Here is a 23,799-nt window from a genome sequence, read left to right as displayed (position 1 = left end):
ATCTAGCCCTGTAAATGAGACTCCACTGTTACCCATGATCTTTCACCCCAGCTACATTAGAAACTTCCTGGTACCCAAGATTCTGTTTTCTGTATTTTCCTAGTCCACCTCTCCCTACCCTCAGCACCCAGATTTGTACTCAATAATTGTTAATTCATGGCTGACAAGGAAATGTATAAATAGCACTTGCTGACAGTAAATTCTTTGGTCTGTCCAAGTTCAGACCAAGACCTCTAAAGATCCTAAGACTGAAATGACTATGGTGCCCCACATTCACATGTAAATTTAAAAAATACTGAACTATAAAGGACAAAATTTACATGTATGTTTTTAAATTAAAATAGTTTCTAATGGCAAAATTCTAGGTAAGTTCATCAAAGGCTGAACTCTTCTTCATTCTTTTCCCTCCCCATTGTGAGAGCATACATGTGTATGTGAAAGAGAGAGAGAAAGAGAGAGAGAGAGAGAGGTCGGGGGAGAGGGAGCGAGGGAGGATGAATGTGTCTGTGACTTCCAGCACTTTGTCTGCTATAGGGTACTCCAATTCTGGGTCCACTTCATAAACTATATCAAAATACTAAATATGGTTTTGGATGCTATAGAGTATAGAATGAGAAATCAAATAATTGCCTAAATCCATATGCATATTTGCTTTTCTCTTGTTAAGTATCCAAATTCTATTTCAGGTTTGTAGTAAGACAGCTTAATATAATATAAATAGAAACAATGTAATATATTGTTTCACCTGCTCTTACAATTGTATTATGGTTGTGTGTAGAAAAGGAGGTACAGCAAATGATTGTCAGCAAATCACTCATAAAAATGTGAGAAGCCCAAGTTACTTGCATTTTATTTCATTAGACACCAATATTTGATAAAAGCAACAAGCACCAAATTATATTAATATAAACCTTCCATAAATAATGTTCACAGCAGTCACAAAGTTTTAAATACAGATGCTAATTACAGTGCCAAATCAAAACTACCATATTTCAATTAAAACTATTTTCACTTGTAATGTGATTATCTTATTCATAGTAACAGATATTAATATTTCTATCAAACCTGAATGGGTTGTGCTTAGCCATAATTGTTCCAATGGATCTGTTTCCACTCTTGTATTTTAAAATGCAAGTGTGCTGCATAAGAGTTAGTGTATCTTAATCTACCCAGGTAGACTCTTGTCTTGTAATAGAAAATATTTGGATATGTAGGGAAATGGCATCAGAAAAATCAGGAAATGCTTGTGATTGTATAGGTACTTCATTTCTGATTATATAAGTATTTTTAAAACAGTAAAAATTTTAAACCCTATACTTGCATTGAAGTACAGCTAGAATGCAAATTTAGTAATAAAACTGAATAATTTAGCAGCTTGTTTTGTGATCAGGTCTGACTGGTCCTCTCTAAGACGTATCCAATTTTTTAAAATTCCCTTTGTGGCTTTGAACTAGGAATGGAGTGCATATTATGTCCATTAAATAGGAAGCCAAGGATTACTTGAACAAATAATATTATGGCTTTGTAGAATGACTAATGGTCTTTGCAACGGCCCAGACTGGTTTCATCTTTCTTAAGATTTTATCACTGATTTGTTCTTAGTCATGTGCAGTCACTAAAGGCAGCAGAGGTAACAAGTGTTTGATGTATGATACTTGAGCCACTTTTGTCAGAGCTGCATTTATTTTTATGCTATACTCATTCTTGGTACTCTTATATTTACATGGTTCTTTCACTTTATTTTTTCTTGTTTCCAGTGATGGGTCAAACAGATACAGCAATTATAATAACACTAACCTCTAAAACTCTATAAAATAACAAATATCTACTTCCTTGCAAGGGATGACTTTCCATTGCAGATTAATAAATGACCACAGAAGCAAGCATCCTAATATAAGAGTTTAACTCTTTGTTCACTGCCATATTTGCACAGCTTACAAAATATCCCTTACCTTTTAGCATATATTATCAATTTCAATTCAATCCATCCTTTACAATCTGCAGCAAGTCACAGAAGTGCTCTTCTAGTTGAAAGGAAATTTCAAGGGAGGAGGGATGTGGAAAACCACATTTAATTTATTCTATTGAAAGGGGACATTCTAAATGGTTTCTGAGCTCTTTTGCATCTTCTTACACACTGCAAATCAGCTCAGATATCTTAATCAGTGGCTATAAACATATCCTTATCAGTAACATATTCATGAAAGATGGTATGTGTATGAGCTGCAAAATGTTTGGCAGAGACCCAAGAATACAAAAGAAAGAATATGGTAAAGAATTGATGGAATATCTTTGTGTTTCAACCCTATTCATTCTGGGAATTTTCTATCATCTCCTTTTGTTCCATTTGGAAGGATAATAGACAAACCAACAGAATGTCAGGTTTCTGTGACTTGGTTTCATCTACATACAGTCACACATATTGTACAACGATCCAGGATGGAAGCATATCTGTACACACTGATGAATATAAGTACATAATATATACCTTCTTGTGTCTCTCTCTAAATTTTTCTATTCATGATATTATCTTATACAGAGTTTAGTGCTTTTCTGTTTTGACAATCTAAGCACTGTCTACACATTGTTTCATGAAATCAAGAGTAGTCCTTGACAATTAATTTTTGCAGTCAATGGTCTTCTCAAAATGGGCAACTCCCCTTGGAACTCAGGAGCCACAACAGCAGACTGTGTGAGTGAGGGAGCGAGACAATTCATTAGCCGATTCTGCAGCAACTCAGAGTGGCGGGGGATGTCAGCCCCTGCTCTGGTGCTTCAATACTAATGAGAGTCATTGCATATTCATAACCCCAAATACAGTCAGCTTCTTGTAAAAACTTTTGTCACCCAGGCTTCATGGCAAGAGCAAAGCACTGCACTCTTCGTGTCGTGGCACTTCCGCCAAGTGAGAGTGAGAGCAAGATTGATTGTTTTGCAACGCTGCCTGACGGGGAACTAAAAGATGCTGCCCCAAGGGTTCTAAAACTGCTTAGTTTGATTGCAAAGCTCCAAATAATCAAAGAAACAAAAAGGAAGCATTGGTGGTGAATGTGTGTGTCGATATATACATATACACACATATACACCATTACATTAAAAATATATCAAAAAATACTCCAAACAAGAAATTTGGCTTATTCAGTATTCAGAGTAATTATCTGTTAGGAATGTAAAATTCTCACATCAATTCTTATTATGCTGAAAGAATGGTGTGCCCCAGTAAACTTGTTCTCATGTTGCAGAAATGCCATGGCATATCTTAATAGAAACAGATTTCTAAAACTGTCTGAAGTTTCCCGTCATTATCAATACCAAAGCTTAGTGAACTGAACCTGTCAGTTCTGCCAAATCTAGACCTACCTGGAATCCAATTTCTCAGGCACCTTTTTGTGTTGTCACTGTCTCCCTTGCTTTATCATCATCATCATCATCATCATCATCATCATCATCATCATTACGATGAGTGTCCAGAAACGAGCCATCCGGTGTGCCTGCCAGGAAATCCTAAGGGGCCAGCACTATACCATTTGACCCGAAAATACCTCTGTTTGGGGTAGCTACCAGCATCCCCTGGAGTCAGAGAAGGGAAATGTATGTTTCAGCACCCACTTTGAAAAAGCCTTGAGCATTTTTTCACTCGTAATGATGTCTTCAGCTGGAATGCCAGCACAGTTACACATTTTTCTGACAGGCATACAGGCTATAAACTACCCATAAAAATTAAATAAAACAGGACAGTGAAAGAAAACTTTCTAAATTTGATCACACTTGAGTTGTTAAAAGTTATTTTCAGATGCATAATGTGTATAAATATCTGCATAGCTAAAGACAAATCAGGACTACTGAGATGATGGTGGGGGGAGATGATGAGGTGTTGTGGGGGATGGGTCTCACCAAACTGTTTTATATCTTAGTCACAGACACAAGCTTTGAAAATAGACGGATTTGTGTTTATGATTGATTGAGGTAACTGATTATCCACAGATATTTTAAGTGTTGAGACATTAAATTGTCAGCTCTATCAGTTTGATTGCAGTAAAACATGAAAACATTGACTTTTGTCTAGTTAGAGAAATTTATTTTTCCCAGAATGACAATCCTTTAAGTAGATGCCAGGCAGCTTGCCAGATTTCCATGTCATACATTGAAGTTTGCAAATGCAACCCATATTTTCAAGTGTTTTTCAAGGTGCAATGAATGGTGCATAGGTCTTTTGCAAATAGTCTTGTAATAAACAGAATCCTGCAGTATGCTTCATTCTGTAAACCCAAGAAAAGTATTTACTCATTTTGAAGACGAAAAACACATTTTTCTTTGTATCAATGAAGTATATGTTACCAGTGCTCTTCACTTACTTAAAGTCTCTCTCAAAAATAAAATAACCCTCTTTGGACCATCACACTGTAAATGAGTTTGATTAATATGTTTTATAAGCCTGAAATAAATGCTCATCATAACTGTCAGTAAGCTGACAGCTTTCAAAAGTCTTTGTTCCCAGAATGAGTAATTTTTCTGATCTTCTTTAAAATACCAGCCTAAAAGGAAGATGTTAAAATCAAGTAAATTCTACCAAAATTTGATTGCTGTTAAAGCAATCTTGTATTCTGAATCCCTGCATGCACTATATGCGTGTATACTACTTGACAAAATAAAAATACCACATCTTATTTATTATTATTTCTTGTTAGAACACCTGTGCTTTTCATTGGGCAGAACTGTGGTTCAGTGTTTAAGACCTAGTCCATTATAAGAATAAAAAATGTCAGATGTTTTATATATAGTCAATTGTTTTAGTAAAATTTGACTAGGAAATCATAACTAGACCTGATGATTTCAATGAAAACACCAGTCAAAAAGCAGACATGGTCATTAATTCTACTGAAACACCAACATCTCTGTATTTGCTCCATATTTTCCAAGCACTTACCATGATCATTAAAATACAGAATGTTCCAAAGACCAGGGGACACCATTGAGCCCTCCATGTCTGAATTCTGCAGACAGCAGTAGATAATACCTGGTGCTAGGAAAGGAACACATAGACGGTACCTAAGTAGTTGAGCAAGGCTACACCAACTAGAACAACAAACGCTTCTTCCTGACTCCTTTAGCCAATCACTTGTGTTCTGGAGCATTGGGTTTGGTTACCCTTCTTATCGTATCTTAGAGAGAAAAGTAACTATTTTAAATGGTCATTAAACTATCCATTCCCCTATTTCTTCATTCCAACTACTGCTGATGCTTCATAGCTGTTCCCTGGCAGAACTTCACAAAGCACCCTGCCTGTATGCTGCCTACAATTCCAGCTTCTTTTGTCAGCATTGTTTTCCTCCTTAATTTGGTACTACCTGCTCTCATACCATGCCCACAAAGGTTTAAATTACAGATTTTCTCATATCTTTTTGTGTAATTTCTATTTTTCCTAATATTTAAGAAAGGCTCATTTTATAATAGTATATCACATTTGTCCATTAAAAGTCATTTTTCATTTTATTATTTTCCAAAGAGCCAAGAAACCACAGGTTTTGTACATGCGATCACTGATACATTGTGAGCATTACTGCTCTTCTTGTTCATTTTGATATATGCATTATTCGACTTTTAATAAAGTATATTTTCATGCTTCACCTATGCCATGACCACCCCTTATAATTTCTGATACACTGTGGCAGTTTTGAAAACAAAGTTCCCTCATATCTTATAGAGTAATTTCCCCACTTTTGTTATATCTTATCTCTCAGTGAGATATAAAGTTTTAGTATTTAGCACACGAATTAGGTCAAAAGATAATTTATTTTCTTCTCCTTTGTTGGGTTTTTTCCTTTAAGGAAATTAGAATTCCCTTATAGTCAACCTAAAACAATCTATATGCTAATTACATGCCTATGATAATTCCATAATTCCAGTAGTTCCACATTGTTTTCTAGACCTTCAAGTTATGTTCTTCTCAAAGTACTATACTGACTGGGGATTATGTTGTTAACTCTAAGAAACAAAGAAATGATACCTGGCTCAGGCAGGGTTCCTCTCTTTTGATGTAATGAATGCTATCTCCAAGTACAGTCACACATTGCTTAACAACAGGGATATGTTCTGAGAAATGCATCGTTAGGCAATTTCATCATTATGTGAACATCATAGGATGGACTTATACAAACCTATGACATTATGTAGCGCATGACTGTATATAGATGGTACCGACTCAGTACAAGTGTTAAAGTGGCCTGAAGTAGGATGCTTTTGACATTGCTCAATGCTTTTGACTGCTTCCTTGTCTATTCTGAATCATTTTTCATCTGTCTTCTAGCTTTTAAAGGTCACTATGACCTTGTCATTTAGTGAGAGGAGCCATCCTTACTATGATTATAAACTTAAATTATGCTGATCAGAGTTTCCACATTTCACTCCTTCCTATGCCTCATTTCAGTTTCATGTATTTACTTTTACCAAAAGTAAAATTTATTGCCGCTACTTAAAAATCTTCCTAATGACCTACACGCAGACTCCCTCACAATTCCCAGAGCCCTCAGGCCAAGTATAGACTTTGCCTTATTTTCTTCCATATGCTCTTTTTTTCCCATATGCTCTTTTTTTGGTGTCTATCGATATTTACCAATAATATCTGCACATTAGCAATATTTAAAATTAAAAGGACAAGTAGTCTCTTCTTACAGCTAATGAAATATTAGCGTGTCCTTTCTTATTACCTATAAAACTATTGGCTTTTGCCTTTTTTCATTGCTGGAAGGGATGATCAGTTTAGTGCAATGATCTTCAAATTATTTTCAGGGGTGCCCCAGGGTCCTTCTTAAAAGAAAACGGACGAAGAGGGGCACCAAACAGAAGGGGAGTTCCTGGCCCAATTCATCCAGCCCACTACCACATTTTGTTTCCAACTTTTTATTTTCAAATAATTTTAAACTTATAGAAAAGTTTCAGGCATTGTATAAAGAACTCCTGTATGTGTTTGACCCACATTGTTAACATTTTGACACAATTGCTATATCATTCTTTCTTGCCCTTCCCCTTCCCCTTCTCTTCTCTCTCTATGTATAACTTTTTTCTCTAAATTGTTTGAGAGTAAATTTCAGATACCATATTTCATTACCTGTAAGCAGTTCTGTGTGCCTTTCCCAAGAAAAAAGATACTCACTTACAGGGTCAAAGTACAATAATCAAAATCAGGAAATTTAATATTGATATAATGCTATTATCTAATGTAATATGTAGAACTTATTTTAATTTTTCCAATTGCCCCCAAAATGTGCTGTATGGGCAATTTTTGTTTTTCTGGTCCAGAATCATCCTTCCTTGTGTTTCACAACATTGACCTTTGTAAATACTACATGCAATTTCCTTTGTAAAAATCCCTCAATTTGGGCTTGTCTAATTTTTTTTATAATTAGATTTAGGTTACATAATTTTGACAGCAATATTATGTAAATGATGTTGTGTTCTTCTCAGTGAATCACATCAGGAAGTATGTGATGTTGGTTTGTCCAATTATTGGCAATGTTAACTCTGATTACTTAAGTTGTTAAGGTGGTATCTACCTGGTTAGTCCACTATAAAGTTCTTTGTAATTAAAACCTATTTTATGCTTTGTAATTAAAAAGTAATCTACAGATAGATGCTTTTTAGAACCTTGTAAATATGCTGGTCTTCATCAGATTCTCATCCACTGGTTTAGCATCCACTGATAATCTGTTTAATGGTTATAGTGGTTGCAAAATGGTGATTTTCTAACATTATCATTCCTCCTACATTTATCAGTTAGTATCCTACTCCCTTATTTGTTTAAGTGTGAATTCATTATTTTTTTATTTTTATTTTATGGATTGAAATCTACTATTCTCATTATTTTGAAACTCAAATTGTCTGAGTTTGGCCAGTGAGAAGCCCTTGGATCTGACTCCCATGGTTTTCTGACATGTCCCATCATAATTGGAGCTGTACTATCACTTTATTTGTTTTCTGATTTATTTCCAAGCAATGATTTTTAAGGTTTAAAATAGATTGTTCCACTATAACACTTTTCCCCCTATTTGCCTCATTTCAAGTCAAGTTTGTATAAATAGTACATAGAAAATAGAGAAGACAATAAATGATAGTAGCCCCTTTGTTTCTATGACTACTCGGTCACCATACTGTTCCTGCAAACTACTGGGTATGCTCCTGCAGTAGGGCTTGGCACCCACCATATCCTCTACCTAGAATGCCCCTCCTGATGCCCCATCAGGGCTCACTCCCCCATTTCTTTCAAGTCATAGTACTATCATCCTCTTCTCAGGGAGGCCTTCTCTGACTACTTCATTATAGTAAAGCTCCTTTGATGATAACCCCTTCATTCCCAAGGTTTCATTCTAAAGTAAGACAATTGGTTTAACCGATCAATGGTTAAGTCACAAACATGGCATTAGCCCTTGTTGGATTATTTTACCATAGTGGATTGACAAACTCCATAAAATGCCTAATGGCATACACATAGTCCTTCTGGGTCATGAAAACAAAGTAGATGCTACCCACCCTACTGCTTCTGTCTTCCTTATTCAATACTATTCCCCATAGCACATCCAATTCTGTATCACTTTGTTATAGAATTAATCTAATGTTTAAAGCTGTTAGTATCAATAAATATGAAATCAAATGAAAGCATCAACGAACAAGGATAAAGTAGAACTATTTGTCTTTTCCTTTGAAACATTCTCTAAAAGAAAATCTGTTTAAATTGTAACACTCACCATTTGCTTTTCCAAAGTGTTTTTAAAAACAAACAGAAAACCCTCAACAAACAATCACAGATAATAATCAACATCAAAGGGATACCCACAGCCTTTATGACTAGTCAAGTGCTTTAACTCAGTCATTCAGCACAGAAACTCACTTTTCCCTGAGAACATTCCCTCAACATACAATTCAAAGTGACTGCATTTCATCAATTAGGATTAAAGGTAACCTCACTAAAGTGCATAGCAAGTTCCATGACTCACTGAGTTTACCCAAAGCAAACTCAGTAAGTTATTACCATGTATTGCCAGTGTCTTAGTAGGTCTTCTTAAGTTTCTCAAATGACTTACCTAGTCTTTTTCTAAAACCACTAACATATTTCAGACATTTAAAAGTATATTATTTCCAACTGCTGTATTGAGGGCACATAGGATGGCTGACTTTTCCCCTCAATGTCTGTTTTTCATTAAATTACTTAACAGAAATCTTTTAGGTTTTTGAGATGTTTCATGCTTCTGTATTGTAAAGCCAATACATTTGTCAACATAGTAAATAAGTAAATGTTCACAAGCCACAAAATGATGAGGAACCTCACTGTATAAAATAATGGAACAAATTCTACCAACATGTAATGTATTCCCAAGGGTAAAGGATGAACATTAACTATACTTTAAATCCCCTGGTTACCTGGTCCACTTAGTGAAATTCTGGAGTGGTTTACACTCAAGGACCTAATGATACAACCTACAGGCCTAATTTACCTTCCAAGATGCCTGTTTTAGACACAGTAATATCTAGCTGATTTTAAGTGAAACTCATGATCTCCAAAAAAAAATTAAATACCATGTAAATTCACTGGCCATTTGTTTCTTCATTATAATGTTAGCTATTCTCGGTATTCAACTGTTTAAGATAAAAAGCATACCACAGTATTTAGTCCTCTAACATACAAAGAAAAACTATATTCATCATACATGATAAAATATAACTTCTTGTTCTTGAGGTCTAGAACTGCACTGTCCAATATAGTGGTCGATAGCTACACATAGCTATTGAGCTCTTGGAATCTATCAAGTCCAAATTGAGATAAGCTGTAAATGTAAGATACACACTGGATTTCAAAGATTTAGCATGAAAAAAATGTAAAATATCTGACTAATAATTTCATGTTGATTACATGTTGAAACAGTATTTTGATAAACTGGGTTTAAAAGTATATTATAAAAATTAATTTCATTGCTTCTTTTAAGGTTTTTTAATGTGGCTACTAGAAATTTTTAAATTATGTGTATGGCTCATATTTGAGGCTTGCATTTATCTTATTTCTACTGAAGAGGGCTGGTCTAGACTAAAAGCAGGCAAAAGTTACAGTTATAAGGCCAGTTCCATAGTGTGTTATAAACATACTGCCACCACACAACTCTCTCATTTTCTGAGATTGTTAGCAGATCATCAAACCTCATAAGCAGCAGAGGACTAAGCCTAGGTGAATTCAGTTTGTGATGAATAAAATTATAAATCTTACACATATTAAGATGCTATCATGATGTTTAATTAGGCAACACAGTAACTACCTGTTGTAACTATCTTACAAGCAACTATCATGTTATTAACATATCCAAAGTTTATATATTTTATTGTTTTATTATCTCATTTCTATAAACACTATACCAAATATCCTTAAAAACAGATTATTATCTACTGAATATCTTTATTTAGATATCATGGGCATTTCAAATTCATTATGTCCAAAACGGAAAGCATTCTCTTACTGTTGAGAGGTAATTGTCCATGGTGTTTTTATTTGTCTCTGAGTAAAGACAGGATATGCTTCTGGGTTAGAGAGTACATTTGTTTCCTGGCCAGCATAACAAAGATAGTGTCATCCTCCAGGATAATGATTTTGGGCAAGTTTGCAAGTAGCCTCTTATAAGATTGGGAGGACACAGGTCCACTGTGTATACAGCATCTATCTGGGCCTCACTCTGTATCATGGGACTTGGGGAATTCATAAAAGCATGAAGATCATGCTGCCTTTTTGCTTTGAGTAATAAACTGTCTAAATCTATCTAGGCTCATTGCTTCCTTCTCAACGGAATCTACAGAAGTGTGATGAGCCAGCCTAGCAGCTGACTGCTGCTTGAAACTGCTTGACACTCACTTTCCTTTTTACTTTCTCAATCTTTATACAAGCATCACTATGTACCCACTGCCCAAATCAGAAACCTGACCATCAATCTTGACTCCTGCCTCTCATTCACCAGGCCCCCTATATCCAGTCAATTGCCAAGTCCTAGTCATTCTATCCTCTTAATTTCTCTCAAACTATCTATTTATCTCCATTCCCACTACTTTAACCCTAGTTCAGGTCATTGTCCTCTCTTACGTATATGCTTAATTTGTGCCACTACACCAGTGTTACCCCACTTCACTCTATTCTCCATACTGCAGCTGGAATGATCTGATTTTTCATTTCTTTGACCTCAGGATAAAGTCTAAGCTTCTTAGGATGACAAAGTATTTCAAAACCAGGACTTACATAGCATGTTTCTTGATATTCCATTTGTGACTGTTTCACCTGAGGGGGAAAGAGGGTGGAAGAGAAGGAGAAAACAAGAGATTAGTACCACTTCTAACATAAAAGACTTGGGAGCAAAGGATAAACTGGGTGCTATGGCCTAGAAGGAGCACTTTAAGAGAGCTGAACCTTAGTGGAACTGCCAGAGTTCCTTTCTTCCTTATTCATATAAAGATTTGACGGTTACTATGTAAGGTAATGAATATGTAAACTACCTTGATTGTAATAATCATTCCACAATGTAAACATATATCAAAGCATGTTCTATATCTTAAATATATACAATTTTTATTCGTCAATTATACCTCAGTAAAGCAGGGAAAAAAGATTTGAATCCGACTAAACTCAATGACTTCCTCTGTTAGAACTGGTAACCAAAAATTGACCCAACATAGCCAAGAAGGACCATTATCACTTTACTCACTGCCAGCCACGTTTATTCTGATGAAGAGAATGTGCCATCTGTAAGCAATATTACTTCCTTGTTATTAGATTTTTGAATGCACCATTAAGGCCACATCTTTTCCTTTTAGTTCATGGCACCCAATATAAAGGCTTTTCTTTTAAAATGCCTGATGTTAAAAAATGCTGAAATCAGTTGAATCATGTAGATGGAATGCGGAAAGTTTAGACCAAGCCTCCATCCTCATCTCTCATTCATGTTGTTTCCTCTGCCTTGAACAGATTTTCCTGGTTTTTTGTCTGATTAAGCCCCTCTTCTTCATTACCTAGCTTAAATTTTATCTCCTCCAGGAAGCCTTTCCTGACTCTCAAAGTAGCATTAGATGTCTTTCCTATGAATTCTCTTAGCATTTAATACTTGCTCATGTTTCAGCATTTAGTACACAGTATTTAAATGATGTATTTGCTTATCTCCCCTAATAGACAGTAACCTCCTTGAAGACAATGTGTCTAACTCATTATTTTATCCCCAGTGGTAGCATCATGCCTAGCACATAACAGATACCCAATCAGTAATTATTCATTATAAATAGATAAATAATTAGATAAGTCTTTGGAAAATAAAAAAGGGAATTAAAATCTTTTTAAAAACGAGGAGAAGGAGGGGTTAGGCTGTGGAGTTTTTCTTATCTCTACCCACATTCTCTCTCTCTCCCCCTCAATCCTCTCTTTCTCTCTCTCTCTCTCTCTCTCTCTCACACACACACACACACACAGAGACACACACACACACACACACAGAAAGTTAATTTTATGTATCAACTTGACTGGGCCATGGGGACCCAGATACTTGATTAAACATTGTTTCTGGGTATGTCTCCAAGGATATTTCTAGATGAGATTAACTTTTGAATCAGTAGAGTAAAGCAGATTGGTCTCTCCAACGTGGATGGGCATCGGGCAACCTATTGAAGGCCTGAATAGAATAAAAAGATTGAGTAAGAAGGAATTCTTTCTCTCTACCTATCTTCAAACTAGGACACTGGTTTCTCCTGCCTTCAGACTTGTACACAGACTGGAACTTACACTATTGGCTTTCTTGGTTCTCAGGCCTTCAGACTCCAGTTGGAACTATACACTGAGCTCTCCCTGGTCTGGCTTTCTCAGACTCCACAATCAAGTAAGCCAGTTTTTTATAGTAAATCTCTCACTCACTTACTCTGTCTCCGAAGATATCTACATCTTACTGGTTCTGTTTTTCTGAAGCACTTTAGTACACACACTGACATGCCATGTCACTGATGTTTTCCCTAATTTCAACAGCCTTCCCAGTCCTAGGTTTGCAGTTTCAGCACTACCAACTTTCATGAGGAAAGATAAATGCATTTTTTCAAATATATTCTTTTTCTCTCAACTAAGCCTCCAAAGATTTCTTACAACTATAAAGGCCTGGATGCAGCAACAATGTAGATCATCTTACTTTACTCCAAAAACCCAATAGGAAAATGTGTTTTAAACTTCTAAAATAAATACTAGACCATTTATTAACTATATGCTCCTAATATTCACTTTCTTACATTTTTACTAAACCTAATTATTCCTTCACCTTTGAAAACTTTAGAGATAACATAAAATATTGTTATTATAGAAATCCATCATCTTGTTCATGTAAGGCAGAGTTGAATGTAATCTCTACATAAATCAAGTTTGTTTCCAGGCCAGGAGAACTAAGGTGGTGAAGATAGGATGACAGCTAAACTGGACAACTTGTTCATTAACTTTTTAGCATCAAAGATCTTTATCTTTGCCCACTATCCTTTCCAAAGACCTGAGGTACTGCTGGCCTCTGGTTCTGAATTTTGGAAAGAGAAGCTTAGAATGCTGCTAAAGTTTCTTCCAAGATCTTATCTAGAGTGACCAACATAGCCCCTCAAAAAAGTCAAAGAAGAGAGACCTTCAAGTCAACTGCTGTACTATGGCAGGTTTCAAGGATGTCTGTTATCTCAACAGTGCAAACAGCTAAGGGAAATTCTGGTGGCCTGGAGGCCATTAGTCAGTTGCCCCCAATTTAAATTGTCAGTTTTCTTTGGCCACTATCTGAAATGAAACAATTTCAGAAAGATCAAGGTAGCTCAACTTTATAACCAAGTTCTTTTAGAATATAGAAAGCAAAGTTCTTAAACTTGTAGAGCATTCTACTTCAGAGTAAGAATAAGTATAACATCACTGTGGAGATAAATCTATGTTCTAGGAATGACTCTGCAACTTTAAAGTCTCCTGAGCCTTGGCTTCCTCTGTGTCATAAGAATTAGCTAAAAAACAATCCAATGTGCCTATAACATTACATAACATGTGTAGATGCTCAACAGAAGGCAGTTATAATTTTGAAAGATTTCCATAAGAAGTTAGCAAAGTACAGCCTGCAGGGCAAACTACCCAATGCCTGTTTTTGTAAATAAAGTTTCATTGGAATACAGCACACTTATGACTACTTCTGGGCTACAATAACAGAGGTGAGTAGTAGAAAGAGTAATGACAGTTGTAACAGAGACCGTATGACCAACAAAACATAAAATATTTACTATCTGGCCCTTTATAGAAAATGCTTGCTAGCTGGGGGTGCCAAGATGGCCGAATAGGAACAGCTCCAATCTACAGCTCCCGGTATGAGCAACGCAGACAGGTGATTTCTGCATTTCCAACTGAGGTACCGGCTTCATCTCACTGGGGCTTGTCAGACAGTGGGTGCAGCCCACGGAGTGTGAGCTGAAGCAGGGCGGGGCATTGTCTCACCTGGGAAGCGCAAGGGGTCCGGGAATTCCCTTTCCTAGCCAAGGGAAGCCATGACAGATGGTACCTGGAAAATCGGGATACCTCCACCCTAATATGCGCATTTCCAATGGTCTTAGCAAACAGCACACCAGGAGATTATATCCTGTGCCTAGCTTGGATGGTCCCATGCCCACAGAGCCTCGTTCACTGCAAGCACAGCAATCTGAGATTGAACTGCAAGGCGGTAGCAAGGCTGGGGGAGGGGTGTCCACCATTGTTGAGGCTTGAGTAGATAAACAAAGCGGCTGGGAAGCTCAAACTGGGTAGAGCCCACCACAGCTCAAGGAGGCCTGCCTGCCTCTGTAGACTCCACTTCTCAGGGTAGGGCATATCTGAACAAAAGGCAGCAGAAATTTCTGCAGACTTAAACGTCCCTGTCTGACAGCTTTGAAGAGAGTAGTGGTTCTCCCAGCATGGAGTTTGAGATCTGAGAATGGACAGACTGCCTCCTCAAGTGGGTCCCTGACTCCCGAGTAGCCTAACTGGGAGACACCTCCAAATAGGGGCCAACTGACACTTCATACAGCCAGATGCCCCTCTGAGACAAAGTTTCCAGAGGAAGCATCAGGCAGCAACATTTACAGTTCTGCAATATTTGCTCTTCTGCAGCCTCTGCTGGTGATACCTAGGAAAATGGGGTCTGGAGTGGACCTCCAGCAAACTCCAACAGACCTGCAGCTGAGGGTCCTGACTGTTAGAAGGAAAACTAACAAACAGAAAGGACATCCACACCAAAACCCCATCTGTACATCACTGTCATCAAAGACCAAAGGTAGATAAAACCACAAAGATGGCGAGAAACCAGAGCAGAGGAGCTGAAAATTCTAAAAATCAAAGCACCTCTTCTCCTCCAGAGGAATGCAGCTCCTCGTCAGCAACGGAACAAAGCTGGATGGAGAATGACTTTGAGGAGTTGAGAGAGGAAGGCTTCAGAAGATCAGTAATAACAAACTTCTCTGAGCTAAAGTAGGATGTTCAAACCCATTGCAAAGAAGCAAAAAACCTGGAGAAAAGATTAGACAGATGGCTATAAACAGTGTAGAGAAGACCCTAAATGACCTGATGGAGCTAAAAAGCATGGCATGAGAACTATATGACAAATGCACAAGCTTCAGTAACCGACTCGATCAACTGGAAGAAAGAGTATCAGTGACTGAAGATCAAGTGAATGAAATGAAGCAAGAAGAGAAGTTCAGAGGAAAAAGAGTAAAAAGAAATGAACAAAGCCTCCAAGAAATATAGGACTAAGTGAAGAGACCAAATTTATGTCCGATTGGTATACCTGAAAGTGATGGGGAGAATGGAACCAAGTTGGAAAACATTCTTCAGGATATTATCCAGGGGAACTTCCTCAACCTAGCAAGACAGGCCAACATTCAAATTCAGGAAATACAGAGAACACCACAAAGATACTCCTTGAGAAGAGCAACTCCAAGACACATAATTGTCAGATTCACCAAAGTTGAAATGAAGGAAAAAATATTAAGGGTAGCCAGAGAGAAAGGTCGGGTTACAAACAAAGGGAAGCCCATCAGACTAACAGCAGATCTCTCAGCAGAAACTCTAGAAGCCAGAAGAGAGTGGGGACCAATATTCAACATTCTTAAAGAAAAGAATTTTCAACCCAGAATTTCATATCCAGCCAAACTAAGTTTCATAACTGAAAGGGAAATAAAATCCTTTACAGACAAGCAAATGCTGAGAGATTACATCACCACCAGGCCTGCTTTACAAGAGCTCCTGAAGGAAGCACTGTTTAACATGGAAAGGAAAACCGGAAGAGCCACTGCAAAAACATGCCAAACTGTAAGGACCATCGATGCTAGGAAGAAACTGCATCAACTAACGAGCAAAATAACCAGCTAACATCATAATGAAAGGATCAAATTCACACATAACAATATTAACCTTAAATGTAAATGGGCTACATGCTCCAATTAAAAGACACAGACTGGCAAATTGGATAAAGAGTCAAGACCCATAAGTGTGCTGTACTCAGGAGCCCCATCTGACGTGCAGAAACACACATAGGCCCAAAATAAAGGGATGGAGGAGGATCTACCAAGTAAATGGAAAACAAAAAAAAAAGCAGGGGGTGCAATCCTAGTCTCTGATAAAACAGACTTTAAACCAACAAAGATCAAAAGTGACAAACAAGGCCATTACATAATGGTAAAGGGATCAATTCAACAAGAAGTGCTAACTATCCTAAATATATATGCACCCGATACAGGAAAACCCAGATTCACAAAGCAAGTCCTTAGAAACCTACAAAGAGACTTAGACTCCCAGACATTAATAATGGGAGACTTTAACACCCCACTGTCAACATTAGACAGATCAACGAGACAGAAAGTTAACAAGGATATCCAGGAATTGAACTCGACTCTGCACCAAGCAGACCTAATAGACATCTACGGAACTCTCCACTCCAAATCAACAGAATATACATTCTTCTCAGCACCACATCGCACTTATTCCAAAATTGACCACATAGTTGGAAGTAAATTACTCTTCAACAAATGTAAAAGAACAGAAATTATAACAAACTGTCTCTCAGACCACAGTGCAATCAAACTAGAATTCCGGATTAAGAAACTCAATCAAAACCGCTCAACTACATGGAAACTGAACAACCTGCTCCTGAATGACTACTGGGTACATAACGAAATGAAGGCAGAAATAAAGATGTTCTTTGAAACCAATGGGAACAAAGACACAACATACCAGAATCTCTGGGACACATTTAAAGCAGTGTGTAGAGGGAAATTTATAGCACTAAATGCCCACAAGAGAAAGCAGGAAAGATCTAAAATTGACACCCTAACATCACAATTAAAAGAACTAGAGAAGCAAACGCAAACACATTCAAAAGCTAACGGAAGGTAAGAAATACCTAACATCAGAGCAGAACCAAAGGAGATAAAGACACAAAAAACCCTTCAAAAAATCAATGAATCCAGGAGCTGGTTTTTTGAAAAGATCAACAAAATTGATAGACCACTAACAAGACTAATAAAGAAGAAAAGAGAGAAGAATCAAATAGATGCAATAAAAAATGATAAAGGGGATATCACCACTGATCCCACAGAAATACAAACTACCATCATAGAATACTATAAACACCTCTACAATAATAAACTAGAAAATCTAGAAGAAATGGATAAATTCCTGGACACATACATCCTCCCAAGACTAAATCAGGAAAAACTTGAATATCTGAATAGACCAATAACAGGCTCTGAAATTGAGGCAATAATTAATAGCCTACCAACCAAAAAGAGTCCAGGACCAGACAGATTTGCGCCAAATTCTACCAGAGGTACAAAGAGGAGCTGGTACCATTCCTTCTGAAACTATTCCAATCAATAGAAAAAGAGAGAATCCTCCCTAACTCATTTTATGAGGCCAGCATCATCCTGATACCAAAGCTTGGCAGAGAAACACACAAAAAAGAAAATTTTAGACCAGTATCCCTGATAAACATCGATGCAAAAACCCTCAATAAAATACTGGCAAACTGAATCCAGCACCACATCAAAAACTTATCCACCACAATCAAGTTTGCTTCATCCCTGGGATGCAAGGCTGGCTCAACATATGCAAATCAATAAATGTAATCCATCATATAAACAGAACCAAAGACAAAAACCACATGATTATCTCAGTAGATGCAGAAAAGGCCTTCGACAAAATTCAACAGCCCTTCATGCTAAAAACTCTCAATAAACTAGGTATTGATGGGACGTACATCAAAATAATAAGAGCTATTTATGACAAACCCACAGCCAATATCATACTGAATGAGCAAAAGCTGGAAGTATTCCCTTGGAAAACTGGCAGAAGACAGGGATGCGCTCTCTCGCCACTCCTATTCAACACAGTGTTGGAAGTTCTGGCCAAGGCAATCAGGGAGGAGAAAGAAATAAACGATATTCAATTAGGAAAAGAGGAAATAAAATTGTCCCTGTTTACAGATGACATGATTGTATATTTAGAAAACCCCATCGTTTCAGCCCAAAATCTCCTGAAGCTGATAAGCAACTTCAGCAAAGTCTTAGGATACAAAATCAATGTGCAAAAATCACAAGCATTCCTATACACCAATAACAGAGAAACAGAGAGCCAAATCATGAGTGAACTCCCATTCACTATTGCTTCAAAGAGAATAAAATACCTAGGAATCCAACTTACAAGGGATGTGAAGGACCTCTTTAAGGTTTGACTACAAACCACTACTCAATGAAATAAAAGAGGACACAAACAAATGGAAGAACATTCCATGCTTATGGATAGGAAGAATCAATATCATGAAAATGGCCATAGTGCCCAAGGTAATTTATAGATTCAATACCATTCCCATCAAGCTACCAATGACTTTCTTCACAGAATTGGAAAAAACTACTTTAAAGTTCATAAGGAACCAAAAAAGAGCCCTCATTGCCAAGACAATCCTAAGCCAAAAGACCAAAGCTGGATGCATCGTGCTACCTGACTTCAAACTATACTACAAGGCTACAGTAACCAAAACAGCATGGTACTGGTACCAAAACAGAGATATAGACCAATGGAACAGAACAGAGCCCTCAGAAATAATACCACACATCTACATAATTATAAGGTCATTCTACTGCATTGTAAAGTCACACAATACATTCCAAAGACCACTGGAAATTAATTTAGAATTATCTAATGTTTTTTTTTGTTTGTTTGTTTGTTTGTTTGTTTGTTTAATTTATTTATTATTATTATACTTTAAGTTGTAGGGTACATGTGCATAACGTGCAGGTTTGTTACATATGTATACTTGTGCCATGTTGGTGTGCTGCACCCATCAACTCGTCATTTACATCAGGTATAACTCCCAATGCAATCCCTCCCCCCTCCCCCCTCCCCATGATAGGCCCCGTGTGTGATGCTCCCCTTCCTGTGTCCAAGTGATCTCATTGTTCAGTTCCCACCTATGAGTGAGAACATGCGGTGTTTGGTTTTCTGTTCTTGTGATAGTTTGCTAAGAATGATGGTTTCCAGCTGCATCCATGTCCCTACAAAGGACACAAACTCATCCTTTTTTATGGCTGCATAGTATTCCATGGTGTATATGTGCCACATTTTCTTAATCCAGTCTGTCACTGATGGACATTTGGGTTGATTCCAAGTCTTTGCTATTGTGAATAGTGCCGCAATAAACATACGTGTGCATGTGTCTTTATAGCAGCATAATTTATAATCCTTTGGGTATATACCCAGTAATGGGATGGCTGGGTCATATGGTACATCTAGTTCTAGATCCTTAAGGAATCGCCATACTGTTTTCCATAATGGTTGAACTAGTTTACAATCCCACCAACAGTGTAAAAGTGTTCCTATTTCTCCACATCCTCTCCAGCACCTGTTGTTTCCTGACATTTTAATGATCGCCATTCTAACTGGTGTGAGATGGTATCTCATTGTGGTTTTGATTTGCATTTCTCTGATGGCCAGTGATGATGAGCATTTTTTCATGTGTCTGTTGGCTGTATGAATGTCTTCTTTTGAGAAATGTCTGTTCATATCCTTTGCCCACTTTTTGATGGGGTTGTTTGTTTTTTCTTGTAAATTTGTTTGAGTTCTTTGTAGGTTCTGGATATTAGCCCTTTGTCAGACGAGTAGATTGCAAAAATTTTCTCCCATTCTGTAGGTTGCCTGTTCACTCTGATGGTAGTTTCTTTTGCTGTGCAGAAGCTCTTTAGTTTAATGAGATCCCATTTGTCAATTTTGGCTTTTGCTGCCGTTGCTTTTGGTGTTTTAGACATGAAGTCTTTGCCCATGCCTATGTCCTGAATGGTACTACCTAGGTTTTCCTCTAGGATTTTTATGGTATTAGGTCTAACATTTAAGTCTCTAATCCATCTTGAATTAATTTTCGTATAAGGAGTAAGGAAAGGATCCAGTTTCAGCTTTCTACTTATGGCTAGCCAATTTTCCCAGCACCATTTATTAAATAGGGAATCCTTTCCCCATTTCTTGTTTCTCTCAGGTTTGTCAAAGATCAGATGGCTGTAGATGTGTGGTATTATTTCTGAGGACTCTGTTCTGTTCCATTGGTCTATATCTCTGTTTTGGTACCAGTACCATGCTGTTTTGGTTACTGTAGCCTTGTAGTATAGTTTGAAGTCAGGTAGCGTGATGCCTCCAGCTTTGTTCTTTTGACTTAGGATTGTCTTGGAGATGCGGGCTCTTTTTTGGTTCCATATGAACTTTAAAGCAGTTTTTTCCAATTCTGTGAAGAAACTCATTGGTAGCTTGATGGGGATGGCATTGAATCTATAAATTACCTTGGGCAGTATGGCCATTTTCACGATATTGATTCTTCCTATCCATGAGCATGGTATGTTCTTCCATTTGTTTGTGTCCTCTTTGATTTCACTGAGCAGTGGTTTGTAGTTCTCCTTGAAGAGGTCCTTTACATCCCTTGTAAGTTGGATTCCTAGGTATTTTATTCTCTTTGAAGCAATTGTGAATGGAAGTTCATTCCTGATTTGGCTCTCTGTTTGTCTGTTACTGGTGTATAAGAATGCTTGTGATTTTTGTACATTAATTTTGTATCCTGAGACTTTGCTGAAGTTGCTTATCAGCTTAAGGAGATTTTGGGCTGAGACAATGGGGTTTTCTAAATATACAATCATGTCATCTGCAAACAGGGACAGTTTGACTTCTTCTTTTCCTAACTGAATACCCTTGATTTCTTTCTCTTGCCTGATTGCCCTAGCCAGAACTTCCAACACTATGTTGAATAGGAGTGGTGAGAGAGGGCATCCCTGTCTTGTGCCAGTTTTCAAAGGGAATTTTTCCAGTTTTTGCCCATTCAGTATGATATTGGCTGTGGGTTTGTCATAAATAGCTCTTATTATTTTGAGGTATGTTCCATCAATACCGAATTTATTGAGCGTTTTTAGCATGAAGGGCTGTTGAAATTTGTCAAAAGCCTTTTCTGCATCTATTGAGATAATCATGTGGTTCTTGTCTTTGGTTCTGTTTATATGATGGATTACGTTTATTGATTTGCGAATGTTGAACCAGCCTTGCATCCCAGGGATGAAGCCCACTTGATCATGGTGGATAAGCTTTTTGATGTGTTGCTGAATCCGGTTTGCCAGTATTTTATTGAGGATTTTTGCATCGATATTCATCAGGGATATTGGTCTAAAATTCTCTTTTTTTGTTATGTCTCTGCCAGGCTTTGGTATCAGGATGATGTTGGTCTCATCAAATGAGTTAGGGAGGATTCCCTCTTTTTCTATTGATTGGAATAGTTTCAGAAGGAATGGTACCAACTCCTCCTTGTACCTCTGGTAGAATTCAGCTGTGAATCCATCTGGTCCTGGACTTTTTTTGGTTGGTAGGCTATTAATTATTGCCTCAATTTCAGAGCCTGCTATTGGTCTATTCAGGGATTCAACTTCTTCCTGGTTTAGTCTTGGAAGAGTGTAAGTGTCCAGGAAATTATCCATTTCTTCTAGATTTTCCAGTTTATTTGCATAGAGGTGTTTATAGTATTCTCTGATGGTAGTTTGTATTTCTGTGGGGTCGGTGGTGATATCCCCTTGATCATTTTTAATTGCGTCGATTTGATTCTTCTCTCTTTTCTTCTTTATTAGTCTTGCTAGTGGTCTGTCAATTTTGTTGATCTTTTCAAAAAACCAACTCCTGGATTCATTGATTTTTTGGAGGGTTTTTTGTGTCTCTATCTCCTTCAGTTCTGCTCTGATCTTAGTTATTTCTTGCCTTCTGCTAGCTTTTGAATGTGTTTGCTCTTGCTTCTCTAGTTCTTTTAATTGCAATGTTAGAGTGTCAATTTTAGATCTTTCCTGCTTTCTCTTGTGGGCATTTAGTGCTATAAATTTCCCTCTACACACTGCTTTAAATGTGTCCCAGAGATTCTGGTATGTTGTATCTTTGTTCTCATTGGTTTCAAAGAACATCTTTATTTCTGCCTTCATTTCGTTATGTACCCAGTAGTCATTCAGGAGCAGGTTGTTCATGTCATTCAGGAGCAGTTTCCATGTAGTTGAGCGGTTTTGATTGAGTTTCTTAGTATGAGTTCTAGTTTGATTGCACTGTGGTCTGAGAGACAGTTTGTTATAATTTCTGTTCTTGTACATTTGCTGAGGAGTGCTTTACTTCCAATTACGTGGTCAATTTTGGAGTAAGTACGATGTGGTGCTGAGAAGAATGTATATTCTGTTGATTTGGGGTGGAGAGTTCTATAGATGTCTATTAGGTCTGCTTGCTGCAGAGATGAGTTCAATTCCTGGATATCCTTGTTAACTTTCTGTCTCGTTGATCTGTCTAATGTTGACAGTGGAGTGTTGAAGTCTCCCATTATTATTGTATGGGAGTCTAAGTCTCTTTGTAAGTCTCTAAGGACTTGCTTTATGAATCTGGGTGCTCCTGTATTGGGTGCATATATATTTAGGATAGTTAGCTCTTCCTGTTGAATTGATCCCTTTACCATTATGTAATGGCCTTCTTTGTCTCTTTTGATCTTTGATGGTTTAAAGTCTGTTTTATCAGAGACTAGTATTGCAACCCCCGCTTTTTTTTGTTCTCCATTTGCTTGGTAAATCTTCCTCCATCCCTTTATTTTGAGCCTATGTATGTCTCTGCGTGTGAGATGGGTCTCCTGAATACAGCAGACTGATGGGTCTTGATTCTTTATCCAGTTTGCCAGTCTGTGTCTTTTAATTGGAGCATTTAGTCCATTTACATTTAAGGTTAAGATTGTTATGTGTGAACTTGATCCTGCCATTATGATATTAGCTGGTTATTTTGCTCGTTAGTTGATGCAGTTTCTTCCTAGCCTCGATGGTCTTTACATTTTGGCATGTTTTTGCAGTGGCTGGTACCGGTTGTTCCTTTCCATGTTTAGTGCTTCCTTCAGGGTCTCTTGTAAGGCAGGCCTAGTGGTGACAAAATCTCTAAGCATTTGCTTATCTGTAAAGGATTTTATTTCTCCTTCACTTATGAAACTTAGTTTGGCTGGATATGAAATTCTGGGTTGAAAATTCTTTTCTTTAAGAATGTTGAATATTGGCCCCCACTCTCTTCTGGCTTCTAGAGTTTCTGCCGAGAGATCTGCTGTTAGTCTGATGGGCTTCCCTTTGTGGGTAACCCGACCTTTCTCTCTGGCTGCCCTTAAGATTTTTTCCTTCATTTCAACTTTGGTGAATCTGGCAATTATGTGTCTTGGAGTTGCTCTTCTCGAGGAGTATCTTTGT

The 23,799-nt window shown here is 37.4% G+C and overlaps 1 protein-coding gene across 1 annotated transcript in view; it reads right to left on the bottom strand.

Annotated features, from left to right (window-relative positions):
- Positions 1-3,576: 3,576 nt before the first annotated feature.
- The window catches only part of LOC105491959 (serine/arginine repetitive matrix protein 1-like), a 159,868-nt gene continuing 139,645 nt past the window's right edge, over positions 3,577-23,799 (bottom strand). Inside the window, exons 8-10 of the mRNA XM_071098702.1 lie at positions 11,267-11,305; positions 4,928-5,023; positions 3,577-4,259 (exon numbers count right to left, since the gene is read on the bottom strand). The gene's annotated coding sequence lies outside the window, so the exon portion shown is untranslated. The remainder of the gene's footprint in view (positions 4,260-4,927; positions 5,024-11,266; positions 11,306-23,799) is intronic.

This window comes from Macaca nemestrina, chromosome 6, assembly GCF_043159975.1.
Source record: "Macaca nemestrina isolate mMacNem1 chromosome 6, mMacNem.hap1, whole genome shotgun sequence".
Classification (NCBI taxonomy): Eukaryota; Metazoa; Chordata; class Mammalia; order Primates; family Cercopithecidae; genus Macaca; species Macaca nemestrina.
Note: the sequence above shows the minus strand (reverse complement) of the source record. Positions and strands in the feature narration are given on the sequence as shown.